Source organism: Lissotriton vulgaris, chromosome 3_1 (assembly GCF_964263255.1).
Source record: "Lissotriton vulgaris chromosome 3_1, aLisVul1.2, whole genome shotgun sequence".
Classification (NCBI taxonomy): domain Eukaryota; kingdom Metazoa; phylum Chordata; class Amphibia; order Caudata; family Salamandridae; genus Lissotriton; species Lissotriton vulgaris.
The window spans coordinates 1,700,357,367-1,700,370,422 of NC_141689.1; positions in this window are offsets into that span (position 1 = coordinate 1,700,357,367).

The window sequence follows — 13,056 nt, forward strand, 5'->3', positions numbered from 1 at the left end:
TTCCCTTCCAGAAAGACCATACTGACTACCTACGCTAGCAACAAGGGCCTAGGAGCAACTCTCTCTCAAGTTATCGGTGGGAGAGAACGCATTGTTGCTTTCGCTTCCCGCACCCTGAACAACTCAGAAAGGAACTACTCTGTAGCAGAAAGGAAAGCCCTGGCTTGCTTCTGGGTGATTAAACATTTCAAATTCTAGATGTGGGAGATAAAATTTGCAGTTTTTACCGACCACAAGCCCCTCATCTTCATGTTCTGTTCTACAGGTTCAGTTAACAGTACACCCAGAATAGCTGGATGGGTTCTAGGCCTGGAAAGCTTTGTTTTTCAAATTCAGGTATCTCGCAGGTGACCTCAACATCGCAGCCACTTCCTTTCGAGGGCTTAAGAAATCATCATTAGAGTTCTTGCAGAAGGTCTGGATAGACACAGTTGGAACAGTAGAACTTTGAAAAAAGCATGTACACTTAGCGTGTGTACTCAATTTGAAGTACGTGAAATGGGAAATCAATTTTGACTATAAGGATAAGAGAGTGCAACAGTGACGGTTAAAAAACAGATACATTTATGCCAAAGTGGCAAAACAAGCTGTGCATTTGCTCGGGACGTGATGATGGCCCATTTCAGTGACGTTCATTTCAAGGGCACCATTTGACCTGACGGAAAACATTGAAATGTCAGAATTCTCCATCTTACAGGTCCACTCCTCCACCATTAAGACAGACAAATGGATTGAGAGCATGACCCAAGACACCAGACTTACATGTCTTAAAGAATATACTCTGCAAGGATGGACAGCTTCACATAAAAGTGTCAGCCAAGATTTAGACAAATTCTGATAAATAAAACATGAGATCAACTTGAACAATGATTACATATGAAGGAACAACAAAATCATCTCCCCGTAAGGTCTGATAGACAAAATAATAGACTTGGTTCATGAGAGCCACCTAGGAAGAAGCCTTACAAAAAATAGACTTAGAGAGCACTATTTGTTCCCCAACATGGACTCTATGTTGGAGAGCAAAGTCAAGAACTGCACCATATGTGCCAATAGTGACAAAATTAAACGCTCACAGATGGCACCTCTCTCCCCAGTTTCCATTCCGGAAAAAACATGGGAAAAACTAGCTCTGGACATCAACGGCCCGATCAATAAGAGAGGAGTCACTTAAAGATTTGCTTTTGTCCTAACAGATTTTCTCTCACTTTAGGTAGTCATCAAAATGGTGCACCAAATAACCACTGAATCCCTGATAAACTTCCTGCGAGACACCTTTGTCTATGAAGGCATTCCGGCCACCCTGGTCACGGACAACGGTGTCCAATGCACCTCGTCAGCCATGTCGAACTACTTAACAAGCCTAGCCATAAACCACCAAAAAATGGCTCTGTACTGTCCTTGTGCTAATGGCTTAGTTGAAAGAGTTAATAGAATTGTAAAAGAGAACCTACAACTAGCTTGTATCAACCATCTACCTGTTGAACGCTCTATTCAAGACATGCTCTAGGCATACCACACCACCCAATATACAAAGGTTACAAATATAGCACACCAACACCAGTACTGACAATTGCAAGTATTCAATGATCCAACTGTCAAATTATTTTATCAAAATTATTTTTCATTTTTATTTTCATATTATCAAAAACATGTTATGAAACGTTTGCAGAATAAATACATAAGAAATATGATACTAGACAATAAATCTGCATATACACACTGTCCCACACACCTCAATCAAAATTATCAGTCATACTAACATGCATTCAAATAGGCACCTACAGTCATACTATACCACAAACAATATCATAACATCACAAATACATCAAGATGGTGAAACTGCCACATGATGATCCAATGACAAGTTCTCGTGTATCATCCTGGTGGTAAGGGTAGTTACAATCCACATACACAGAATAGGATAACCGCCTTACATCAACCACCTACCTATTGAACGCTCTGTTCAAGACATGCTCTGGGCATGCCACACCACCCCCAATATGGTCACAGGCATATCTCCCTTCTCATCACTCAGGAGAAGAAAACCCAGTACCAAGGGGCATATTATCATGGATGGCGTTAAAAATATCGCCGGTTTAGCAGCAGAAAACTAATTCTCAAGGGCATTATATCAAGACCATTATTGCCGCTTTAGCAGCAGTTTTCTGCCGCTAGACCGGCGATAATTTTTGACGCCGTCCTTGATAATATGCCCCTAAATTCTTCCCCAACTGGATCGGGAGAGGGGAGGTAACAGCACACTCTTATAGCGACACCAAATACAAATTAGCTTCCCACCAAGCCAACTACAAAGACCAGTATGACCAAAAGCATGGAACAAAACACCATGGATGGTCTGTAGGTGATTGGGTAGCCGTTAAAAAACCTACACTAGCAGAGGAGCACAAATCTAAGTTTTATGAACCCTGGAGAATAGTGGAGGTCAAAAACAACACTGGGGTCCTTGAGAATGGGCAAAATTGGAGCATGGAACGGTTGGCTCATGGAAACCCCCTTACACATCGGGGTACTGGAGACCCTGCCACCATTCCTAGGAACTGTATCAGAAGATATTTTGTGTCACCCAGATGGCATAAAGACTTTATTATGCGATAGCGTAATTTTTCTCTTACGTTGTCTATGGGGGGAAGATGTGTTATAACTCCCTGACTTGACTAAGTTTGTATCTTGTATTTTCAGATATCTGTTGTGGTCTCTCTCTCTCTCTCTGACCCCTTCCCTTCGTACAATTGATCCAGAGGCTACCTTGGAATGTTGACAAGAGCAGCCTGACTGGCAGTGTTATTGGATGCTTCACATGTGCGCTGCGCGTTAGAGGTGCTACAGTGGAGGCCTGAAAAAAGAGACTGAATCTTCACCTACCTGTTCCAGGCGTCTTTGTAACACAGATCTTACAGGTCTCAAGACACTGGGGGTGGCTGCTGATCCATTAAAGGCACTGCAATTCGGCTGAAGAGTCAGGTCTTGGGGTCAGTCCTGAATTGAGGCAGTGGCAGTGATTGCGTGAAGTGGAGAGGCAGGGTGTCCTAGGTCTTTGCTGCGAATTAGGAGAAGGATATTCCTCCATCATGGTCTTGTGGATGCGCAGGATAGTGGCCAGGGCCAGCTGGGCGGAGCGCAGATCTCTGGTGGGTGCATGGTATGCAAGGTGGTGTTTGAGGTAAACAGGTCTAGTGCTGTGTAAGGCTTTCTAGGCAAGTGTGAGGAGCTTGCAGGTAATGCAAGAAACACCCTCCTTGGAGAGTTCCTACTCAAGTAAACAGGATTTAACTCATACATTTGCTTCAGACCCGGCACAAAAAGAAAACACTTTGCTACTTATTTTCAATGAATTCCTTTCATGTGCCTTTCCTCATCTGACTAATGTTTTTTTTCAGTTCCCTCGGTTAGCCCACTTTTTTGTTATGGAACTTTACACTAGCCTTCATCATTCACTCCATTGTCAAAGCCGTTTCGTTCTCGTTTCATTCTCAAGGGAATCCTCTTTCTACAATAACATTAAAGTGGAGAATTGGAAGAAGGGACAATTAGATTTAATTCTTTTTCCAACTATTTGTGACTAAGGATGACACTTGTCTTTAACATTCCATTATAGCACTAAACCCTGCGCTCTTTCCATGAAACCACTTGTGAATCTAAGTATCCAGTTTCTACTTCCCCAAATATGCTGATTTTTCATAGCAATTATCATCTTCTGTGTGCCCAGGATATTTAAGCATCATAGGAGTCCCCCCCTTCTCAACTTATTTTGGAGACATCAGCCAATGACAGGGCACTTATAGGATTGACTTAGGCCACCACTTGTAATTATATACGTATTTACTTTCTGTAACTCAGAAAACACAGGAACAATCAATTTTGCTTCACGTGAGTTTCGCTTTTTAGAAGTGATAAACATTGGTTTTAGTAAGCATTGTTGTGTAACCACAACAGTATAGTTGATGCCAGAATTAATCAACTAATCCCATTTTATGCTACGTTCTAAGCTGTGAGGTGCAAAATGGACTTGGAAATTAATTTGTTGAATTTTCATACCTTATAGAAATTCAAACACACGGGATAGTCTATCATGGTGGAATATAATTCACAGATTTAAATGATTTTAAAATGATTTGTTGAAGATTTGATAATATAGCGAGTGTGCTGAATTGCAATTTGAGGTCCAAATTCCTGTCAGAATGAACTCAAGTCGAGAAACTTGCCTAGAGGTTTGACCAGTGACAGACTTTATGAAGCAATGTTTAATGATAAGCTTTCTTTGTATTTATGATACACATTCATGATCACTCCGCACTCTCCTGACAAATAGCAGACTCTTCTCATTTACCATGTATCTCTCAGTCCTGAAAATGTAATGATTCGCATGATTAGGTAAGCCGGTGATTGATATGATAATCTTACCAATAACATGAGAGATGTATCCTAAGGAAAAATGCTGCAAGGGGTTGTGGCATTTTTCTTCTCTCACCACCCTCATTCCACATCACTGCATGCTTCTTTAACTGTAATTGTTGTTGTCGCAGGAAGCTATCCTCCTTGCAGTCTAAGTATTTCTTCTAAGTCATTAAAACAACTAGCAATCACCTCCACACATCTTCATGCTTCTGGGTGGGGTGGTAGAAATAGTAAGTGGCCACAGTGTTCTCTGGCTCTTAGGGATCCCCACACAGTTCCTATTGGCATATGGAAGAGCCTTATCAAAAGTATAACGTTTGAAACTATCCTAATTAGTGTCTGTTTTTTTCTGTTCATAAAGCAGTATTCAGGAGACTTGAGCTTGAAAATGTTAGTTACACATCTAGAAGGTCATTGCAGTATATATCATTGCTTTCAGCCATGTTTGAAGGCGCACTGAGTTGAATGGCTTATTAGGTTTCACAAATAAGTAGCACGCAGGGAATTTGCAGTTGTCCCTGTGAATCAGTGAGAACATATCTTCTTGACCTTCTGCCAAGCAGACATACTTGGTGTGCCTAGAGCTGTGCACAAATCTGTGACTAAATTTGAAGATGCAGTTAGACTTGCTTATGTCATGGCTCACTTTATGTGAGTCAGTAACTTCACACTCTACATTCCACATGACTTTAGGAGTGGAGTGATACTTTTTGGGCAAGTGACTTTTGCAAAGTGGGCTCTGGCCCAGGGCCCAGGCCTTTCAACAGGGCCCCAGATAGAGCCATTGCTGTTCTGCACAGAGTCTTGCCCTGATGAACTTGAATAATTCTTTAACAGATTTTTTTAAATACTGTTTCTCTTTCATTTATTTTTAACGTGAGTAATGTATGAAAGTCTACTGCAGACATTTAGTAGATAAATGTAGTTTTTATGTTTCATGCAACATCCAGAAATAAATTGCTTTAAGATCAAAATAGCACATCATGTATTAGAAATGGGTGAGCGTCACAGAGATTACTTGCAATGATATTAGTGAGCTGCGTTTTATTGAAAACACACATCACTATCCATAAATATTAGATGTAACAACTTTAGAATTTCGATGAGTGTGCCTATCCATGGTCAGTGACCTGGCCAAAGAGGGGATGAAAGATCTGAAATAGGATCATAAATTTAAAGCTGTTCCGAAAAGGGCCCCCCAAAATACATTCAGCCCTTTGCCCCCAAAATACGTAAGATGTCCCTGACTTGGTGCATATCAATATGTAGAATGAATAGTTTTGGGTGCAAGTGTCTTTGAGATCTGTGAGGATCTGACAATAGGCAAATATAAAAGATCTTGTTGGAATTAGGTGATGACAATGGAAGAGGAGCCATGCCATTGATTGCTTTGATGACAAGTGCAGAAATTGTTTAAATTGAGCTCAGCTGATGAATGAGAGTCCACAAATGTTTGAATGAGTATATTGAGCAGGGTTCATGTCAACAAACAGTGATAAGCACTTGGCTTCCAGAACTAATGTCTTTGTTGTTGTGCCCTATGCTAGTAATACCGGCCTCTCAGAGAATACTCTTATCATTTGTCACTTCAGGTATGGACGTAAAGCAGGTTCACTATCCCTGCTTGGAAAGATAATATGGACTGTATAAAACTCTATATTCGATCCACACTTTGATGTTTGGTACTTCTAGAAACATTGATGGACATTATTGTTCTTAGAATCCATTCATGTTTTAAAACCTTTCCATAGTGATCTGACATTTGTTATCTTGTCATGGTCTAGAGCAACCACAATAGCAAATCCAATATGCCATGCAGTCTCCGTAAAGGTTCTGCTAAGAAAAATAATTTGCCACAAATAGGTTTATGCTATGAAAGATCTGAAACCGTTGAGAGCTATAGTCAGGGACTATAAAGGCCATGATTGGATGCGGGTTGAAAACTGTGTGTACATATTGTGCACCAAAGGATGCCAGAATGTTCTATATAGAAATACTGTTTGATGTTATTCTGACAACAAAATTCTAGCCCCGCTAACTAAGACAAGTGTGCAAAATACCATTTTGCAACTTTGATTTGCATCATCTTTTTCTGGTTGCTAATCGTGGGAGCAATCTGAGATCGCTACTGAAATTTGCACCCAATTTGCAAATTGGAGCTTATTTCTTAAAATGTATTTGTAAATGTATAGGCATTTATATAGCGCACTACTTACCCGGAGGGTCCCAAGGCGCTTCGACCGCTGCGAAACCCTTCCTGAGAGATGGTCCCTTAATGGGTATCTCCAGGCATCCCCAGCAGTCTGGTGGGGCCGTTAGTGAAGATGAGGCAAGCTAATGCCCAGAGTTGCCGAGTGTGATCGCTGATCAGAGTGGGCACCGAGGCGCGAGAATTATCGAGTCCGCTGACCCTGGTCCAGAAACGTGCCGCGCCGGGAATCGAACCCTGGTCCCGGGCCGTCCTCTGCTCTCAGGTCTGCCGCCTCTAACCAGTGAGCCACACTACTTCACTTTGCAGTTCAAATGTAATCAAGGGCAATATATGGTTTGAGTTTACTGAATTACCCTCATGAGGCGGTTAAAGTAATCTAACCATGGTCATAAAATGAAGTCTTAAAATATACATATGTGCAAAAAAATAAGGTAAGGCACATACACCTTCTCTCATCTCAAAAAGATAAAAGGGTCATTTTTATTTGTGAAATATATATTGTAAGTGCTCCAAACTTATAATGTCGAGAACTATGTGTGTCTACTTCTGTTCGAGTTTATAAATTTACATGTGTGTACATTTTTAAAAGTTTAATAAGATAGAACTGAAACCCACAGTTGTCAATGGAGTTTTCTCCCTGGGAGTAACACAACTTTATAGTCCACTGCTGAGTCTTGGAACAGCTTTTAAAGGCCATGCATCTGGCTTAAAGGGCCCATCCACAGTCAAGGTCTTATAAGTATGAGAGCTTTTGATAAACCCGATTCAGATGGGAGACTCATGATTTTGTAGGACAAAATTACTATATTTTAGATTTCGCCTGTCTAAAATTGCCTATGCTTTAATGTATGTCAATGGGAAAAATGACCCACTTCCTAGTTTTAAAATGTTGACATGTATGCCTTTAACAACTGGTATAGTGTAATGCAGAAAGTCTATAATGGTAGTAAAACATTCCACCTTCGGTGGGTAGAATGTTCTATAGTAAAAAGGAAGAAACAGAAAGGCAAACATTGAAACTGAGCTAGGTTTCTTAATTCTCAATCTCTTGGTAACGTCATCAAATACATTTCCCCACTGGTCATATGGACCTTGGATTGTCGACTTGAATTTTGAGACAGGAGGTAACATCAGCAATACATCTCAATTACAGTGAAACAAATAAAGCTTGACAAGAACCACAGAGAAGATGTTTTCAAACCTTATGAGTTTTATTTACAATTTAATTCAGATTACAGATTAAATCAAATCAGCAGAATTGGAGGAAACATATCATGGGAGAGTACACATTCAAATGATCATGCAGTATGCATTTATGTATTATAAGAAAGAAAGAAAAATAGTATTACATAGTACAAACAAAATATCACACAAGCTGGTTTCATAAATTACCTTCTCTATTCTAGTTAAAGTATTAAATGTGGTAAGGGGAAATTCTACGAGGATGTTGTCAGCATTAGATGGCCCAGATTTGAGGTTTAAAGAAAAGAGTCTGAGTATTGAAGCATGAAGTTTAACACTCTGTACAAGGAAAATCAGTAGAAGAATTCTTCTCTCAGTCAAAATGAGAATAGGGGCTGATCTGCTATTCTAAAGAACACAGGGGCATATTATCAAGCCTGTGCGCTAAAATTATCGCCGCTTTATCGGCCGAAAACGGCCGATAAAGCGGCGATAATGGGCTTGATAATATGCTCTGTGGAATTCCAATCGAAGCCCATGTTAGATGTCTTCACATCTAACATGTGCTTCGATTGGAATTCCATAGAGCATATTATCAAGCCCATTATCGCCGCTTTATCGGCCGTTTTCGGCCGATAAAGCGGCGATAATTTTAGCGCACAGGCTTGATAATATGCCCCACACAATTAAAATGTTCTAGAGCTCTTCTGCTTATCATTTACCTCCAAGCAAACCAATTAAAGACAGTGGGGCATATTACCAAGCAATAGCGATAATTATCGCTATTGCTTGGTTAGAGACAAAAATGTACCGCCGCGCTGCGGCGATTTTTACCGCAAATAAACCTTGCTATTACCAAGGTTTAACGCAAATGCGGTAAACATCGCCGCAAAGCATGAATATCGCTGAAAAGTCAGCGATATTCATGCATTAGCGAGCTAATGCTCTTAGCCATGTTATCCACCTCCCATTGGATAACATGGCTAAGAACTGCTCAGGGCAGGTGTTAGCTTTTGGAGATTTTCCCGCTTAGCGCGAATATCTCCAAAAGTTGGTAATAGGAGATAGCGATGTTAGCGACTGTTTTCAGTCTCTAACATCTTGGCACGCCCACTTTGCATCTCATTAGTGATAAATATCACTGACATGCAAAGTGGGGCCCAAGATGGTCGCTATCTCCTACTAGCTGTTGCTAACTGGTGTTAGCGACAGCTAGGTAATAGGGAGATAATTTTATCTCCGCTTTCTTGGCTTTTAAAGCCAAAAAAGCGGAGATAAACCCCCTTGATAATATGCCCCAGTGTATGCAGGGAGCAGATAGTCTCTCTAATTTCCCAGCTTCCATCAAAGAAGCATTTATCTGGACGACATTGGATGAAACATAATTCAGGTCTGCCTGGTACTGGATGGTTTAACCTTCCGTCTCAGTCTCCATATACGAATCCATAATTTCAATTAAGAGATCAGTCCCTCAATGTCTGACAAACTGAACAATAAGTCAGTTCTAGTTTAACAAGCACGTTGATAAGGCATCTGCAAAGGTAAAAAAGCAAGACACTTGCATAGCATTTTACCAAGCGTAATGTGTGGACTAAGGCCTAACTGCAAGGTATTCCAACATTAGGTTCAAAACAGTTTCCAAATTAATGAAGTTAGCAAAAATGAGTTCCATCACATGCAATTTAAAGAAAGCATGTATTCTCTTTTATGGTAAATACATTTATTATACAACTAAATATACAGGTGCTCCCATTAAAGTGAACATATAGCCATTTACAACTAATTGATTAATTAAATGCACAGAATAATGCAGTCAAACACACTTGGGGGCAGATTTACCAGCCCCTTGCGCTGCTTTTACGCCACTTTTGCGTAACTTTTGTGACACAGCGGCGGCGCAAAAGATGCCCCATGGTGCGGGGTATTTTCAACGTGACGCATCTCCCAGATGCGTCACGTTGTAAAGCCCTGCACCACAAGAGGCGTAGCATCGCAGGGGGAGGTGTTCCGGCGCAGGAACGCCTCCCAAAAGGGGCTGAGGGAAATCTACAAGATTTCACTCAGTCACTTTTGGGCCCATGCTGAGTCAAAACCCTATGCCTGCTTGAAGCAGGCGTGAGGATTGACGCAGCATTGTGCACATAGGGCCCCCCTGATCATTGCTGGAGCTGCGTCGCGCTTGCGATGCAACTCCAGCAATGAGCCACTTTTACGACACAGATGCGTGACGCATCTGTGCCGTTTTTGCCCCATGGTGCGCCGCATAGTAAATGCGACGCATTAAGGGTGGCGGAGCTGCGGCGCACAATTACTGGCGCATCCCTACCGATATGCAGGGATGTGCCAGTAATTGTGAATCTGCCCCTTGAAGTATAAACATTGCATATAAAGGGTTGGGCACTAAATTACGCTTGCTAATAATGTTGGAACAAAAAAGCCACCATTGGCCATGCCCCACTCCATTGTCTTGCCTGGAGCTCTCAATATTCCTGTGTTTGAATAAATGTATTGTATTGAGTAAAATGAAGTTGGTGAATATGAAATCGGCATTTCAGTTTGAATTTTAATCAGAGCGTGATGTGAATTTAATATCTGATATACGTTTTAGGTATGTAGGAGCACATGAATATGTAAGGAATTATTGCAGAAACACTCCGAACACAGTGTATGTCAAAGGCCATTTTATTTTAGTAGGAAAACTCAGCCATATCACCCAAGAGCAGAGACAGATATCTTTGTGAAGTGTATGGATTTAGTTTGCACTGTGATCGTCTGAAGCCTGCCCTCGGTCAAAATAAAATACATTCACTGGGAAATTGTACAAATTGCTGTACTTTATCAGCTTTACATAATTCACATAAAACTGTAAAGATATGATTGGTCTATTAGATAGGTAATGTTCGTGTCATGAGAAAATTGCTTACACTGTTTCATCTGTCATTAACAACTCTTACATTTATTTAAATCGAAAAAACCCTAGAGTGTTCAAGGTGCTAAAAGCTCATTTCTACAAAAACATGTCTAATTGTTCAAAATAACTTTGTACTATGTGCTCCCAGAAACTTAGCAGGCAGACTCACAGCAAAATGGTTTTCTTTAAAAAGAGAGGATTGGTACACAAAATATAGACACATTTGTGTGTAGGTAACACAAATATTTAGTGCTGAATAACATGGTGTAAATGTGAACAAAAAGTCCAGCCTCTTAAAATGTGACATTGTCTAGCACTTCTTATAGTTTCTCTTGCCAAAGCACTGGTTCTCCTGCACGCTCTCTTGAACATAGTCATTACGATGTTGATTCTGACACACCTCTGTTTTTTTTAAAAGTGTGGAAGCACCCAGACAAGATGGCACCTTAGACACTTAAGGTTCCATCACACAGCAAAAAAAAGTAGCAAATATATTTGCAAAGCTAATAGGACTGGACTTTAAAAGATATGGGGCAATTCATTGCTTGTGTCCATTGCTGCTCCCACACACTTTAAATTTTTTTTTTTTTAATTTACTGGTCTCTGATGGCTGTCAATTAAGTAAAACAGCCAGCATGACTACTAGTGCAGCATGATGTATTCAGATGTATTTTGTTTAGTTAAAGAAAATGTCTTCATTGTCAGCCAGTCTATTTTTTTTACTTTACCTCTTCTACATAGATAACTGTGGGGCATATTACCAAGGGCCTTATCGCCGCTTTAGCGGGAATTTTTCCTGCTAAACCGGCGATAATTTTATCGCCCTATTACCTGGCTGTCGCTAACACCAGTTAGCGACAGCTAGTAGGAGATAGCGATCATCTTGGTGACCACTTTGCCTGTCAGCAATAATTATCGCTAATGACATGCAAAGTGGGCGTGCCAAGATGTTAGCGACTGGAAACAGTCACTAACATCGCTCTCTCCTATTACCTACTTTTGGAAATATTCACGCTAAGCGCGAATATCGCCAAAAGCTAACGCCTGCCCAGAGCAGTTCTTAGCCATGTTATCCAATGGTAGGTGGATAACATGGCTGAGAGCATTCGCTTGGTAATGCATGAATATTGCTGACTGTTCAGCGATATTCATGCATTTTGGCCGATTTTTCTAGCTTTTGAGATAAACCTTGATAATAGCAAGGTTTATCTGCGATAAAAATCGGCGGAGCTCGGCGATAATAATATTGCCGCTAAGCCAACATATAGTTGTTTGGTAATATGCCCCTGTATTTTCAGACTGGTATAGTAAAACAAGAAGACAGAAATGTAAGTGGCAGGTATCACTTAGCAGCTTCCAAGAAGGGGGACAGTGAGGAGCAATGGACAAGCAGCGACAAGAAAAGTAAGTAGAGAAAATTTATTTAAAAAACAAGTACTGACAGTACTCACTATACTGACAGTATTGGGAGAGTTGCTATTTCTCATCTTTCTGGTTGACTAAGAGGCAAAAGGAAGTCGGCATTCAAATAAACAATTTAAAGTTCATGTAACCCATTTGGCCACACAAAAAGGACTAGTAATTCGTAACTAAACAAAGGTAAGTGGGTTTATTACAAGTTAATAATCAGTCCAGTAAGTGTAAAAATCAAGAACATGTTATAACGTTAAAGAATTCTGGCAAACAAATTGAGGCATTCAAGCGAATTCCAACTCAATAGCATAAATCATACAACAACAGCAGTTAGAAAAATATAGATGCCAAGAATTCGGAATTGGTGTTCTTTTAAGAAACTCCTCTCCTCTTTACTAAATATGAATGGGTGTATAATCTAAATTGTAATAGGGTCATAAGGAAAAGACTTGAAGAATATGGGAAAATGGGAAGGTGTCATCATCGTGAACATTTCAGTAGGAATCTAAAAGGGAACACGTTTTGAGCATAAAGCCACACTCGCAAGTATTATTATTATTATTAGGAGACTTGTAATGCACGCAACTACCCCTAGGGGGTTCGCAGTGCAGGGTGAGAGTAGGGAACAAAGAGGGAGAGATCTGTGTAACAAGTTAGAAAAGCAAGGTTTTCCGATCTTTACGGAAAAGCAAGAAGGGATGTTGAATCTCTCAAGGAAGCTGGTGGGAAGTTCCATAGTAGTGGCCCTACGTAGCAAAAGGATCTGCCTTCCATACGAGCCTGTTGGGTTTTGGTGCAACAAACCGAGGGGCATATTATCAAGGACAGGCGATACATTATCGCCGCTTTTATCAGCAGGAAACCGCCGATAAAGCGGCGATAATGGCCTTGATAATGTGCTCTATGAATTCCAATCGAA